Raw genomic sequence first — 15,030 nt, forward strand, 5'->3', positions numbered from 1 at the left:
GTTTATGCCGTTCGAAGAATGGATGAAAAACGATTTAAAATGATTAAGTTATGTGCGTCAGAAATTTGGTTAAAAATTATGTAATTCTGCAGCTTTCTGCCTAATCAGGTTTTTGGAAAAACGTACGTCCACGTGTACGCGTGGTATGGAAAATTTGACTGTGCGTACGCGAGTAGCTCTATGCGTACGCGTAATGGGTCAACATGTATGTCCACGCGTACGCATGGTCCACGCGTGCGCGTGACATGATGTACTCACCTACGCGTACGCATGGTAAGGAGATGCGCGCGCGAGCTGGTTTATTACACTCCCACGCGTACACGTGAGCCACGCGTACGCGTGACCCTTTTTTCAGCAAACATGATTTTTTTGAGTTTTAAACTCTATTTCAAACTTCTAAACCTCTATTTTCATTTCTTTAGTCATAGATAATATTATTAAACCTGATAATCGGATGAAGTTAGAAAATGGGGATAACTTAGAGGTGAAGTAAAGCTGAAAAGTGATGAATTGATTATGAAATGTTACAGATGATCTTGTATGATACTTGGCTTGAATAATCAAATGAATGATCATGTATGATACTTGGCTTGAATAATCAAATGATTTGAGATACGAGATTCCTTGGGTAGAGTACCGTGGCTTGCCACCACCTGTACCAGGTCAAAAACCCAATACTCTGTTGACCCTACGATGTAAGGGTGATCGGGCACTTATAAATTTCTGGGAATAGTATCCCCATTGAGCGATTTGATATATATATATATATATATATATATATATATATATATATATATATATATGAGAAAAAGCTATGCATAGACTCTTGGGGATGCACGTCGAGGGACAGTCCAAAGGTTTAGCAAACCGGACTTGTCGGGTTGACTTGATAACCGACAGATGAGACTCATTAGCCATAGAACAGGCATGCATCATGTGCATATTACTTGAATTACTTGTTTGTGCATTAACTGAGTGTGCCTAAGTGTATTTTCTATGTTAAATGTATATTTGTTACCTGCAGTACTTGTAACCTTCTTGTGCTTGCCTTTATCTGCTTATTTTTCTGTGATATGTCGTTGGAGATGGAGGTTTGGAGGAAAGACAGTGGGATTTAGACTCAGGATTGAGTTAAGATAGGCTTAGTTACTATTAGAAAACCACCTTTTATGGCTTCTGTTTAATACTTTAAGCTTTAAAATCTGAGTATCGGTGTTCTAGGATTGCCTCTGGCATTCCCAGGACCTTATATCTTATATGTGTGGTACCTTTACCATGCTGAGAACCTTTGGTTCTCACCCCATACTATGTTGTTGTTTTTTAGATGCAGGTCGAGAGGCACCTCCTTAAGCGTCTGAGCTCCTGAAGCGAAGTGGTTATTGGGTTACTTTTTGGATTGTATAGTCATATATATATATGTGTGCCTAGTATTCTCTCTGCATGACTTGTTCCTTTTGATCCTCTTAGAGGCTTATGGAGAGACATGATTTGTTTTGGATATATATATATATATATATGTAAATATTCTCCGACCAGTTTTGACTTCGCGGGCTAAGTTAGGAGCTTGTTATTTTGTACCTTTGGCCATCTATTCCTACTTTTGTTATCTTATACTCGATAGTTAAAGTTTTCTTAGCACGCAAGTTAACTTGTTTTCTGAACATTGCGTTTTAATTCACGGTTTTTATTTTATCTGTCCTTCAAGGCTCCTAGTTTATTATATTCTTCTGCTATTATATGTACACTTTTTTATTTTAGAGGTCGTAATATCCCATCATCTCTATTTTATGGCTTAAGCGTAAGGCTGAGTGTGGTAGGGTATCGCATTTCGGGACCGACCTTTGAATTCTCGCGACATGATGGGGGATCTATAGGTGGGGCAAGTCTTATGTTGGTAGGTCTATTTTATTTATTTTCGAGTTTTATGTATCTGTCTTTCGATCTTATAACTTGTTATTTCTCCTGTCTACTTTACTTTTGTAGTTGGCATGGCTGACGGGTTGACCACTCTACATCGTTTGAAGGATGCTTTCGTTGACACTCTGGAAGTTAGTGTTGAGGGATCCTCTCACTCAACTCCTCTGGCGACCTTTATCCCCACTTTGCAAACGGTCTCTAGGAGATCATCCAACATGGGTTCGCCATGGATGATGACCCCAGGGAGATCCTAATTCTCGAGATAGATAAGAAACGCAAGCGGGTTGAAGGCACTGGTCAGGAGGGGGTTAGCACAGGAGTGGTCACTCCCTTTGTGATGGACCGCTCCTTTGATGCTCCAGGCTTTATCGACCGTCACTTGCTGCCCGAAACTAATGAGTTTTTTAGGGACTGCAATATTTTTGGCCAAGCTAAGTCCATGTACCATGCCATCCTTCGCTCCGTTGCCATCATCCAGAAAGTCGAGCCTTCGCGTTCGCAAACATTTTGTTTGGACAGGAAGCCGAAGCAGGCTCAAGCGGATTTGGGAATTTTGAAGGGACAGTTGGAGGCGAACAAGGTTGCCAGAGTTAAGGTGGCCAAGGATGCCGAAGATGCTAGTACTGAGATCTTGAGGTTGTTAAGGCGGGAGACTGAGCTATCAATCAATGTGGCTAAGGCTCAAAAACTGGCTACTGATGCCGAGACTGCCACTGTCACTGCCGCTACCACGGTCCACGCTGAGGCGGAGGATACGATAGCTGAGGTGGAGAATTTAAAGAAGAGAAATGCTGCCCTGCTGACGTATGCTCGGGCAGCCGTTGCAGCTACTGAGGAGGCTTTAAAAGCCCAAGTCCAGGTTCTTGCCCTGGATATGGATGTGTCCGTGATGGGAGAATTCTGGACCGTGAAGGATAGTCAGATCGTGGATTTGGAGTAGTTTGTTGCTATTTCTTATTTCATTTTATAAGTTTGTAAGCCGTCTATTCGACATTTCATATTGTTACTTTTGTGGAATAATTTATCTTGTGAAGTTTCTAAGCCATTTTCTCATCTCGTTGAACTGCATTTTGGTGACCTATTTTGGTGCGCCATTTTGGATGAATAGTGGGCCCTTTGCCATTTAAGGTACTTGTGTTTATTTGTGGATATCTGTTTGTTGGCCTTTGGGGTGATCGGGCCCCCGGGTAGCCATCTAGTTTATTCTGTTCGTACCGTTTGCTTGGTAAGAATGCGAATGAAATATTTTTTAGTTCGTACTATTTTGTTTGGGTAGGAGTTGTTTAAAATAGAAAAAAGTGACTTTTATTAAATGGTGGGCCTCGTTAAAACCTTCTGGTGTTACCGGATAGGAAAGAGTACCCGAAGAAACGGAAATACGAAATAAAAGAAAAAGGACCATTAAAGAACTAAGAGAGATTTTGCAAAACAGCTAAATAAAAAATTTTGACAAAGTTTCCAAATCGTTAGGGCTTCCCTATGAGTAGAAACACCATAGGTTTGTAGTGTTCCATGACCTCGGTAACTCTGCCCGTTAAGTCGTTCTAGCTCATAGGCTCCTTTTCTGATTACCGACTTGATTCGATAAGGCCCTTCCCAGTTGGATGTGAATTTAGCTTCTCTTGGGGTAGAGGGGCCGATATCATTGCGCTGTAAGACTAGGTCTCCCTCTCTGAAGTCTCTTTTCACTATGCCCAAATTGTACCTTAGGCTCACCTTTTGTTTCAAGGCTAGTTTTCGTAGGTGGGCTATGCTTCTGACCTCGTCCGCGAGGTCCCATTCTGCATTTTCATTGTGTCCCCCAACGGTCCTTCGGGGGCTTGGCTCCCCGATTTCTACGGGAATAATAGCTTCGAGGCCATATGTTAGCCGGAAGGGGGTTTTCCTGGTTGAGGTTTAGGGTGATGTTTGGTATAACCAGAGTACTGACCCGAGTTCGTTGGCCCATAGGCCTTTGGCTTTGTCTAGCTGTTTCTTGAGCCCTTGTACGATGAATTTGTTGGCGGCTTCTACCTGGCCATTGATTTGCGGATGTTCCGCCGAGATGAACCTCTGGGAGATGCCGAGTCCCTCTAGAAAAATTCTCGGAAGAACTTGTCTACTAACTGGGTCTCGTTATCAGAGATTATGATCTTAGGTATTCTGAACCAGATTATGACTTGCCTCCTAAAGAATTTGTGGCATTGGGTGGCCATGATCGTGGCCAATGCTTTGGATTTGATCCATTTGGTGTATAGTCAATGGTGACTATAAGAAATTGGAGTTGCCCGGTGGTGCGCAGAAATTGTGATTACACTTTAATTATGTAAAATTCATCGCTCTTTCTGCGCACCAAGTTTTTGGCACCGTTGCTGGGGATTGTTTGAGTTTGGATAACTGACGGTTCATCTTGTTGCTCAGATTAGGTAATTTTCTTTTTGTTTTATTTTCAAAAATTTTTCAAAAATATTTCAAAAATTTTTCTTTTGTTTTCGAAAAAAAAATGTTTTCAAAAATATTATTTTTCTTCAGAATTTTTAAGAATGAATTCTAGTGTTTCATGAAGCATGTTGAAGCCTATCTGGCTGTAAAGCCATACCCAAACTACTTTGGGATTGGTCTTCAACTAATCACCTCAATGGAGTCATGCCCAATTCTTCTGGATAGGGCATGTTAGGCTTGTCATGTCTGAATTACACTCATATTTTTATTAAAGCTTGGCTGGCTATTAAGCCATGCCTGACCGTTTGATTGGAGCTTTAAGACTAACATGGCAAAATTCCTGGAATTCATATTAAAAATTTTGGAATCCTTATTTTTATTTTTCACAATAATTTTCGAAAAAAAATATTAAAAGAAAATACAAAAAAAAATCATAAAATCATAAAAATCAAAAATATTTTGTGTTTCTTGTTTGAGTCTTGAGTCATGTTATAAGTTTGGTGTCAATTGCATGTGCATCTTGCATTTTTTTCGAAAATTCATGCATTCATAGTGTTCTTCATGATCTTCAAGTTGTTCTTGGTAAGTCTTCTTGTTTGATCTTTGCATTTGCATGTTTTGTGTCTTTTCTTGTTTTTCATATGCATTCTTGAATTCTTAGTGTCTAAGCATTAAAGAATTCTAAGTTTGGTGTCTTGCATGTTTTCCTTGCATTAAAAATTTTTCAAAAACATGTTCTTGGTGTTCATCTTGACATTCAAAGTGTTCTTGGTGTTCATCTTGACATTCATAGCATTCTTGCATGCATTCATTGTTTTAATCTAAAAATTTCATGCATTGCATCATTTTTCTTGTTTTTCTCTCTCATCATTAAAAAATTCAAAAATAAAAAAATGCCTTTCCCTTTTTCTCTCATCAAATTCGAAAATTTGGATTGACTTTTTCAAAAAATTTTAAAATCAAGTTGTTTCTTATGAGTCAAATCAAATTTTCAATTTAAAAATCTTATCTTTTTCAAAATCTTTTTCAAAAATCAAATCTTTTTCATTTTTCTTAGTTATTTTCGAAAATTTCAAAAATATTTCTCAAAAGTCTTTTTCTTAATTTTACATCATATTTTCGAAAATAACAATAACAATTAATGTTTTGATTCAAAAATTTCAAGTTTGTTACTTGCTTGTTAAGAAAGGTTCAAACTTTGAGTTCTAGAATCATATCTTGTGATTTCTTGTGAATCAAGTCATTAATTGTAATTTTAAAAAAAAATCAAATCTTTTTCAAAAACTAATTTCAAACATATCTTTTCAAAATATCTTCTTATCATATCTTTTTCAAAAATTTGATTTCAAAATATCTTTTCTAACTTCCTAACTTCTTATCTTTTCAAAATTTGTTTCAACTAACTAACTAACTTTTTGTTTGTTTCTTATCTTTTTCAAAACTACCTAACTAACTCTCTCTCTCTAATTTTCGAAAATATCTCCCCCTTTTTCAAAAATTTATTTTTAATTAACTAATTATTTTTTTTATTATTTGAATTTTCGAAAAACTACTAACCTTTTTTCAAAACTATTTTCGAAAATCACTAACTCTTTTTCAAAAATTATTTTCGAAAATCCTTCTCCCTCATCTCCTTCTATTTATTTATTCATCTACTAGCATCTCTCCCTCACCCACCAAAAATCCGAACCCTCTCTCTCTTTCTGAGTTCAGATTTTTCTCTTCTTTTCTTCTACTAACAATAAGGAACCTCTTTACTGTGACATAGAGGATTCCTCTTCTTTTCTTTTTCTCTTCTCTTTCTTATGAGCAGGGATAGAGAAAAAGGCATTCTTGTTGAAGCTGATCTAGAACCTGAAAGGACTCTGAAGAGGAAACTAAGAGAAGCTAAATTACAACAATCCAGAGACAACTTGATTGAAAATTTCGAACAAGTAAAGGAGATGGCAGCCGAACCCAACAACATTGCAAGGAGAATGCTTGGTGACTTTACTGCACCTAATTCCAATTTACATGGAAGAAGCATCTCCATTCCTGCCATTGGAGCAAACAACTTTGAGCTGAAACCTCAATTAGTTTCTCTGATGCAGCAGAACTACAAGTTTCATGGACTTCCATCTGAAGATCCTTTTCAGTTCTTAACTGAATTCTTGCAGATATGTGATACTGTTAAGACTAATGTAGTAGATCCTGAAGTCTACAGGCTCATGCTTTTCCCGTTTGCTGTAAGAGACAGAGCTAGAATATGGTTGGACTCTCAACCTAAAGACAGCATGAACTCTTGGGATAAGCTGGTCACGGCTTTCTTAGCCAAGTTCTTTCCTCCTCAAAAGCTGAGCAAGCTTAGAGTGAATGTTCAAACCTTCAAACAGAAAGAAGGTGAATCCCTCTATGAAGCCTGGGAGAGATACAAAGGACTGACCAAAAAGTGTCCTACTGACATGCTTTCAGAATGGACCATTCTGGATATATTCTATGATAGTTTATCTGAGCTATCAAAGATGTCATTGGATACCTCTGCAAGTGGATCCATTCACCTAAAGAAAATGCCTGCAGAAGCTCAAGAACTCATTGACATGGTTGCTAATAACCAGTTCATGTACACTTCTGAGAGAAATCCTGTGAGTAATGGGACGCCTATGAAGAAGGGAGTTCTTGAAGTTGATACTCTGAATGCCATATTGGCTCAGAACAAAATATTGACTTAGCAAGTCAATATGATTTCTCTGAGTCTGAATGGAATGCAAGCTGCATCCAACAGTACTCAAGAGGCATCTTCTGAAGAAGAAGCTTATGATCCTGAAAACCCTGCAATAGCAGAGGTAAATTACATGGGTGAACCTTATGGAAACACCTATAATTCATCATGGAGAAATCATCCAAATTTCTCATGGAAGGATCAAAAGCCTCAACAAGGCTTTAATAATGGTGGAAGAAACAGGTTTAGCAATAGCAAGCCTTTTCCATCATCCACTCAGCAACAGACAGAGAATTCTGAGCAGAATCTATCTAGCTTAGCAAACTTAGTCTCTGATCTATCTAAGGCCACTGTGAGTTTCATGAATGAAATAAAGGTCTTCCATTAGAAATTTGGAAGCACAAATGGGCCAGCTGAGTAAAAGAATCACTGAAATCCCTCCTAGTACTCTCCCAAGCAATACAGAAGAGAATCCAAAAGGAGAGTGCAAGGCCATTGACATAACCAAAATGGCCGAACCCAATGAGGGAGAGAAGGACGTGAATCCCAAGGAGGAAGACCTCCTGGGACGTCCAGTGGTCAATAAGGAGCTTCCCTCTGAGGAACCAAAGGACTCCGAGGCTCATCTAGAGACCATAGAGATTCCATTAAACCTCCTTATGCCCTTCATGAGCTCTGATGAGTATTCCTCTTCTGAAGAGAATGAGGATGTTACTGAAGAGCAAACTGCCAAGTTTCTTGGTGCAATCATGAAGCTGAATGCCAAATTATTTGGTATTGAGACTTGGGAAGATGAACCTCCCTTGTTCACCAATGAACTAAGTGATCTGGATCAACTGACATTGCCTCAGAAGAGACAGGATCCTGGAAAGTTCATAATACCTTGTACCATAGGCACCATGATCTTTAAGGCTCTGTGTGACCTTGGTTCAGGAATAAACCTCATGCCCCTCTCTGTAATAGAGAAACTGGGAATCTATGGGGTGCAAGCTGCTAAAATCTCATTAGAGATGGCAGACAATTCAAGAAAACAGGCTTATGGACAAGTAGAGGACGTGTTAGTAAAGGTTGAAGGCCTTTACATCCCTGCTGATTTCATAGTCTTGGATATTGGAAAGGAAGAGGATGAATCCATCATCCTAGGAAGACCTTTCCTGGCCACAGCAAGAGCTGTGATTGATGTGGACAGAGGAGAATTGATCCTTCAATTAAATGAGGACAACCTTGTGTTTACAACTCAAGGATCTCTCTCTGCATCCATGGAGAGGAAGCATAAAAAGCTTCTCTCAAAGCAGAGTCAAACAAAGCCCCCACAGTCAAACTCTAAGTTTGGTGTTGAACTCCCATATCCAAACTCTAAGTTTGGTGTTGGAGAGTCTCAACAAAGCTCTGCACATCTGTGAGGCTCCATGAGAGGCCACTGTCAAGCTACTGACATTAAAGAAGCACTTGTTGGAAGGCAACCCAATTTTTATCTAACTATATTTTTCTTAGTTATATGTCTTTATAGGTTCATGATCATGTGGAGTCACAAAATAAATATAAAAATTGAAAACGGAATAAAAAACATCAGAAGAAAAATCACACCCTGGAGGAAGCATCTGCCTGGCGTTCAACGCTAGAACAGAGCATGGTTCTGGCGCTGAACGCCCAAAATGGGCAGCATCCTGGCGTTGAACGCCCAGAACAAGCATGGTTCTGGCATTCAACGCCAGAAATGGCAACAAATGGGCGTTGAACGCCCAGAGTTATGTGCAAGGGCATTTTACATGCCTAAATTGGTGCAGGGATGTAAATGCCTTGACACCTCAGGATCTGTGGACCCCACAGGATCATCTCAGGATCTGTGGACCCCACAGGATCATCTCAGGATCTGTGGACCCCACAGGATCATCTCATGATATGTGGACCCCACAGGATCCCCACCTACCTCATCATCTCTCTTTCCATTCATGATCATCCCTTCTGTTTTCCATTTACCACTCACATCCATACACCCACTACCTTCAAAATTCAACATCTCTCTCCCACCCAATCCCACCCACATGGCCGAATACACACATCCATCCATCTCCTCCATATCTTCCTCTTCTTCTTCTATTCTTTCTTCTTTTGCTCGAGGGCGAGCAACATTCTAAGTTTGGTGTGGTAAAAGCATAGCTTTTTTGTTTTTTCCATAACCATTGATGGCACCTAAGGCCAGAGAAACCCCTAGAAAGAGGAAAGGGAAAACAAAAGCTTCCATCAAGGGTCTATAGCTCAGTGGTAGAACATTTGACTGCAAATCAAGAGATCCTTGAGATACCTCAAGGGATACATTTTCTTCCACACAATTATTAGAAGCAACTAAGGGTGGAACATCAAGAGCACTCCATCATCCTTCATGAAATTAGAGAAAATCAAAAAGCAATGAGGGAGGAGCAACAAAGACAAGGAAGAGACATAGAAGAGTTCAAGGACATCATTGGTTCCTCAAGAAGGAAACGCCACCATCACTAAGGTGGATTCATTCCTTGTTCTTACTTTCTCTGTTTTTCGTTTTCTATGTTATGTGCTTATCTATGTTTGTGTCTTCATTACATGATCATTAGTAGTTAGTAACTATGTCTTAAAGTTATGAATGTCCTATGAATCCATCACCTCTCTTAAATGAAAAAATGTTTTAATTCAAAAGAACAAGAAGTACATGAGTTTCGAATTTATCCTTGAACTTAGCTTAATTATATTGATGTGGTGACAATGCTTCTTGTTTTCTGAATGTATGCTTGAACAGTGCATATATCTTTTGAAGTTGTTGTTTAAGAATGTTAAATATGTTGGCTCTTGAAAGAATGATGACAATGAGACATGTTATTTGATAATCTGAAAAATCATAAAAATGATTCTTGAAGCAAGAAAAAGCAGCAAAGAACAAAGCTTGCAGAAAAAAAGAAAAAGAAAAAATAGGCGAAAAAAAAATATAGAAAGAAAAAGCAAGCAGAAAAAGCCAAAAGCTCTTAAAACCAAGAGGCAAGAGCAAAAAGCCAATAACCCTTAAAACCAAAAGGCAAGGGTAAATAAAAAAGGATCCCAAGGCTTTGAGCATCAGTGGATAGGAGGGCCTAAAGGAATAAAATCCTGGTCTAAGCGGCTAAACCAAGCTGTCCCTAACCATGTGCTTGTGGCGTGTATGTGTCAAGTGAAAACTTGAGACTGAGCGGTTAAAGTCAAGGTCCAAAGCAAAAAAAGAGTGTGCTTAAGAACCCTGGACACCTCTAATTGGGGACTTTAGCAAAGCTGAGTCACAATCTGAAAAGGTTCACCCAATTATGTGTCTGTGGCATTTATGTATCCTGTGGTAATACTGGAAAACAAAGTGCTTAGGGCCACGGCCAAGACTCATAAAACAGCTGTGTTTAAGAATCATCATACTGAACTAGGAGAATCAATAACACTATCTGAACTCTGAGTTCCTATAAAAGCCAATCATTCTGAACTTCAATGGATAAAGTGAGATGCCAAAACTATTCAAGAGGCAAAAAGCTATAAGACCCGCTCATTTGATTGGAGCTATGTTTCATTGATAGTTTGGAATTTATAGTATATTCTCTTCTTTTTATCCTATTTGATTTTTAGTTGCTTGGGGACAAGCAACAATTTAAGTTTGGTGTTGACGGCGCCAAAAACTTGGTGCGCAGAAATTGTGATTACACTTTGATTATGTAAAATTCATCGCTCTTTCTTTACCGGGTAATGGCGCCAAAAACATGACGCTAATACCATGGTTCACAACTTCGCACAACTAACCAGCAAGTGCACTGGGTCGTCCAAGTAATACCTTACGTGAGTAAGGGTCGAATCCCACGGAGATTGTTGGTATGAAGCAAGCTATGGTCACCTTGCAAATCTCAGTCAGGCAGATGTAAAATAGTAATGAGGTTTTCGAAATTAATTAATAAAACAGGGATAGGAATACTTATGTAAATCACTGGTGAGAATTTCAGATAAACGAATAGAGATGCTTTCGTTCCTCTGAACCTCTGCTTTCCTGCTATCTTCATCCAATCAGTCTTACTCCTTTCCATGGCTGGCTTTATGTGATACATCACCATTGTCAATGGCTACTTTCGGTCTTCTCTCGGGAAAATGATCCAAATGCCCTGTCACGGCACGGCTAATCGTCTGGAGGCATCACCCTTGTCAATGGCTTCATCCTATCCTCACAGTGAAAATGGTCAACGCACCCTGTCACGGCACGACTATTCATCTGTCGGTTCTCGATCATGCTGGAATAGGATTTACTATCCTTTTGCGTCTGTCACTACGCCCGGCAATCGCGAGTTTGGAGCTCGTCACAGTCATTCAGTCATTGAATCCTACTCGGAATACCACAGACAAGGTTTAGACCTTCCGGATTCTCTTGAATGCCGCCATCATTCTAGCTTATGCCACGAAGATTCTGGTTAAGAGATCTAAGAGATACTCATTCAGTCGAAGGTAGAACGGAAGTGGTTGTCAGGCACGCGTTCATAGGGAATGATGATGATTGTCACGTTCATCACATTCAGGTTGAAGAGCGAATGAATATCTTAGAAGCGAAATAAGATGAATTGAATAGAAAACAGTAGTACTTTGCATTAATCTTTGAGGAACAGCAGAGCTCCACACCTTAATCTATGGAGTGTAGAAACTCTACCGTTAAAAATACATAAGTGAAAGGTCCATGCATGGCCGAATGGCCAGCCCCTCTGATCTAAGAACCAGGCGTCCAAAGATGATCAAAAGATTCAAAGATAATCCAAAGATGTCAAATACAATAGTGAAATGTCCTATTTATAATAAACTAGCTACTAGGGTTTACAGAAGTAAGTAATTGATGCATAAATCCACTTCCGGGGCCCACTTGGTGTGTGCTTGGGCTAAGCTTGAGTGTTGCACGTGTAGAGGTCCTTCTTGGAGTTGAACGCCAGTTTTTGTGCCAGTTTGGGCGTTCAACTCTGGTTTTGGATCCTTTTCTGGCGCTGGACGCCAGATTTGGGCAGAGAGCTGGCGTTGAACGCCAGTTTGCGTCATCTAAACTTGGCCAAAGTATGGACTATTATACATTTCTGGAAATCCCTGAATGTCTACTTTCCAACGCAATTGGAAGCGCGCCATTTCGAGTTCTGTAGCTCCAGAAAATCCACTTTGAGTGCAGGAAGGTCAGAATCCAACAGCATTAGCAGTCCTTCTTCAATCTCTGAATCTGATTTTTGCTCAAGTCCCTCAATTTCAGTCAGAAAATACCTGAAATCACAGAAAAACACACAAACTCATAGTAAAGTCCAGAAATGTGAATTTAACATAAAAACTAGTGAAAACATCCCTAAAAGTAACTAGATCCTACTAAAAACATACTAAAAACAATGTCCAAAAGCGTATAAATTATCCGGTCATCATCCGGGAGCCGTGGGAAATGGACTGACGAGGTCGATTCCGCAAGTTTCGAAGGGATGCTCCGCTGTTATTACATTACTTCTTGGTGTAGGTCAGCATGGACTTGGCATTTCTTGAAGCTTTTGACCAATTGGAGAGAGCCTCTGATGATGGTGAGCCAGAAGTATTCGACTCGGATAACCTTTTATGCTAGGATTTTTCTCTGACGTGGTGGCCGTAACATCCTTCGTGAATTTTACGAAGTATGTAGTCTGTGTCGCTGGGTTCTATACATTTGAGGAGGGGTTGAGACAAGCCTCGTTTGTATAGCTATCCGGCTATGGTGGTATATTTCACGGCCTCTAGCATTATGCGTTTTGCCTCTTTTGGGTCCTTAGGCAGGTCCCCATCGACGAGGTATCGGAGGATCGGGGTGGTCCAGGATGTTGGTTTGACACCGGTAAGTTTGCCGAGGTTGTGGTCGCGACGGATGGTGTCTTGACGACTTCCTGGATTAGTAATTGGTTTGCCGGGACCGACTTGGTACTTGCCAGTTTAGAAAGTAAGTCCCCTTTGCATTTCGTTCACTAGGAATGTGCCGGATGGTTACCTCATTAATTCGGCGGTTAGTTCCTTGACTTTGGACAAGTACTGTTGTAATAGGGGGGTGCCGTGTTTGGTAGTCCCCGTTTATTTGGGAGATAAACTATCTGGGAGTCTCTGCAGACTTCTAGCCTTTTTGCGCCGACTTCTTTGGCTAGCATCAATCCGGCTAAGAGGGCTTCGTATTCGATTTGGTTATTAGAGATCGGAAACTCGTACCGAATGGTCTGTTCGATAGCGAACTCATTCCATTTTCCAGTATTATTCCCGCTCCCTCGGAGCTGGTATTTGATGAGTCGTCAATGTGGAGCTTTCATAGCTCCTAGACTCATTTCCATAGCTGCGGTCCCGCTGTTTCTCGTGTCACTATTTGGGCGACCTTTTGTTCTTGGTTTCTTGCCGTGATCGGCTTCTGGAGGTTGCTTGGCTTGCATGTTTTGGATGATATCGTTCCTTGGAAGCGACCAGGCTTTCGAGCGTTTGTACCCTTTGATAGAGATCTTGGATAATTTGGATTGCTTTCTCTCCTTGGCCATCGGTTGCTCTAGCCTTATTGAGTTGGTGATTGTCTTCTTTTGGTTGTTGCCTGTTAGGGATCGATTGGCGGTGCACGGTGCTGGTTATCCTCCCGTGGGTCGGCGGGGGGACGTTGTTTCGTGGCTCGTCCATCGGATTGGGTGGGTCTGACTCATGGTGAAGGTTTGAGGATCGCTCTTTGAATTCTTTCGTCATGTCGCAGAGGCTTGGCAAGTTCTCGCAAACGGCACTAATGTTTTGAAAGTTGTCGGTATGGGTTGTAAGATGGATCAGAGACTCGCCGGCCTTGGGTGGTGACGGGATCGGATCTTCTTGGAGCGGCGATGGGTGGTACCTATAAAGATACTCCGACGCTCAAGTCAGAATGGATCTGAGAGGTATAGGTGAGAGTTAGGAATGTGTAATGTACCTGAGGGAGCCTCTGGCTCCCTTTATATAGTTTGTATTGTTATCTTATCTTTATCTTGTGGACTAATATAAAGAAGTATTTAAATTCGAATGTTTAGTTAGGCATTTGTGGCTACTAGGCCGGTCTGGGTCATATTGGTGTCTCGACCTATGTAACCGAATTGTAACTACTCTGATTCGAGATTCAAGAGTTGGATCCGGAACATGACCCAATAAAATTTTCGTAAATTAAAAATTTACTAAAATGCACTCACTTAGCTTATATATAAAATTATAAATTGTCATATTAGATATATTAGATATTTAATGTTTGTATTGGATTATATTAAATTGTGTTTGGAATTTTGAATGTATTATCTTATATTAAACTTTATTGAATTTTAAAAAATTATATTCTAAATTTTATGTTTTTTTTAAATTTAAAGATAATATCTATAGATATCTATAAATATTTGTTATTCTTGTAAAAATAATTAAACAAAAAAAAAAAAATCATAAACTAGAACGAGGAGAAAAACGAAAACAGAGAGGAAAAGGGATATTCGCCCTAAAAGTAACCATTGCCATCCCAAACTGAGATTCCCCGTTCTTTTTCTATTATGTTTGTCCATTGGATTAATAATGATGCATGTATATGTATTACAACATTATGTTGTTTTTAAAGCAAATAAACAGAAGTACAGTGCTTTCATAAATTCACATTCAATGATCTTGCTAGGGGAAAAAATTGTTTAAGTTTGTATAATAAGAATGACTTAACTTTTGCATCTATTACTATTTAATCAATGCTATTATTAATTATTAATAGTAATACATTTTGGTTGTTGTGGAGGTCAGTATTTATTTATTGGTCCACTTTGGTGGTATTTGGGCCACACAGCCCATTCAATATATGGAACCCTATTGACTAATTAATGTTATATATATATATAACCAAGTTGGGTTGGTCTAGTGGTTAGCTCACTAGTCCGCTTAAGCAAGTGTCGGGGGTTTAAATCCCGCCTTGTGCATGCAGCAACCCATTGGCCAGCAGCAAACCCTTAAATGGAGTT

General features: G+C 39.7%; 1 non-coding gene across 1 annotated transcript; it reads right to left on the reverse strand.

Annotated features, from left to right (window-relative positions):
- Positions 1-6,677: 6,677 nt before the first annotated feature.
- On the reverse strand, positions 6,678-6,785 carry LOC112782176 (small nucleolar RNA R71). The gene has a single exon (XR_003192911.1). It is a non-coding gene; the product is annotated as a small nucleolar RNA R71 (small nucleolar RNA).
- Positions 6,786-15,030: the final 8,245 nt, after the last annotated feature.

The sequence above is a fragment of the Arachis hypogaea genome, chromosome 19 (assembly GCF_003086295.3).
Source record: "Arachis hypogaea cultivar Tifrunner chromosome 19, arahy.Tifrunner.gnm2.J5K5, whole genome shotgun sequence".
Taxonomy (NCBI): domain Eukaryota; kingdom Viridiplantae; phylum Streptophyta; class Magnoliopsida; order Fabales; family Fabaceae; genus Arachis; species Arachis hypogaea.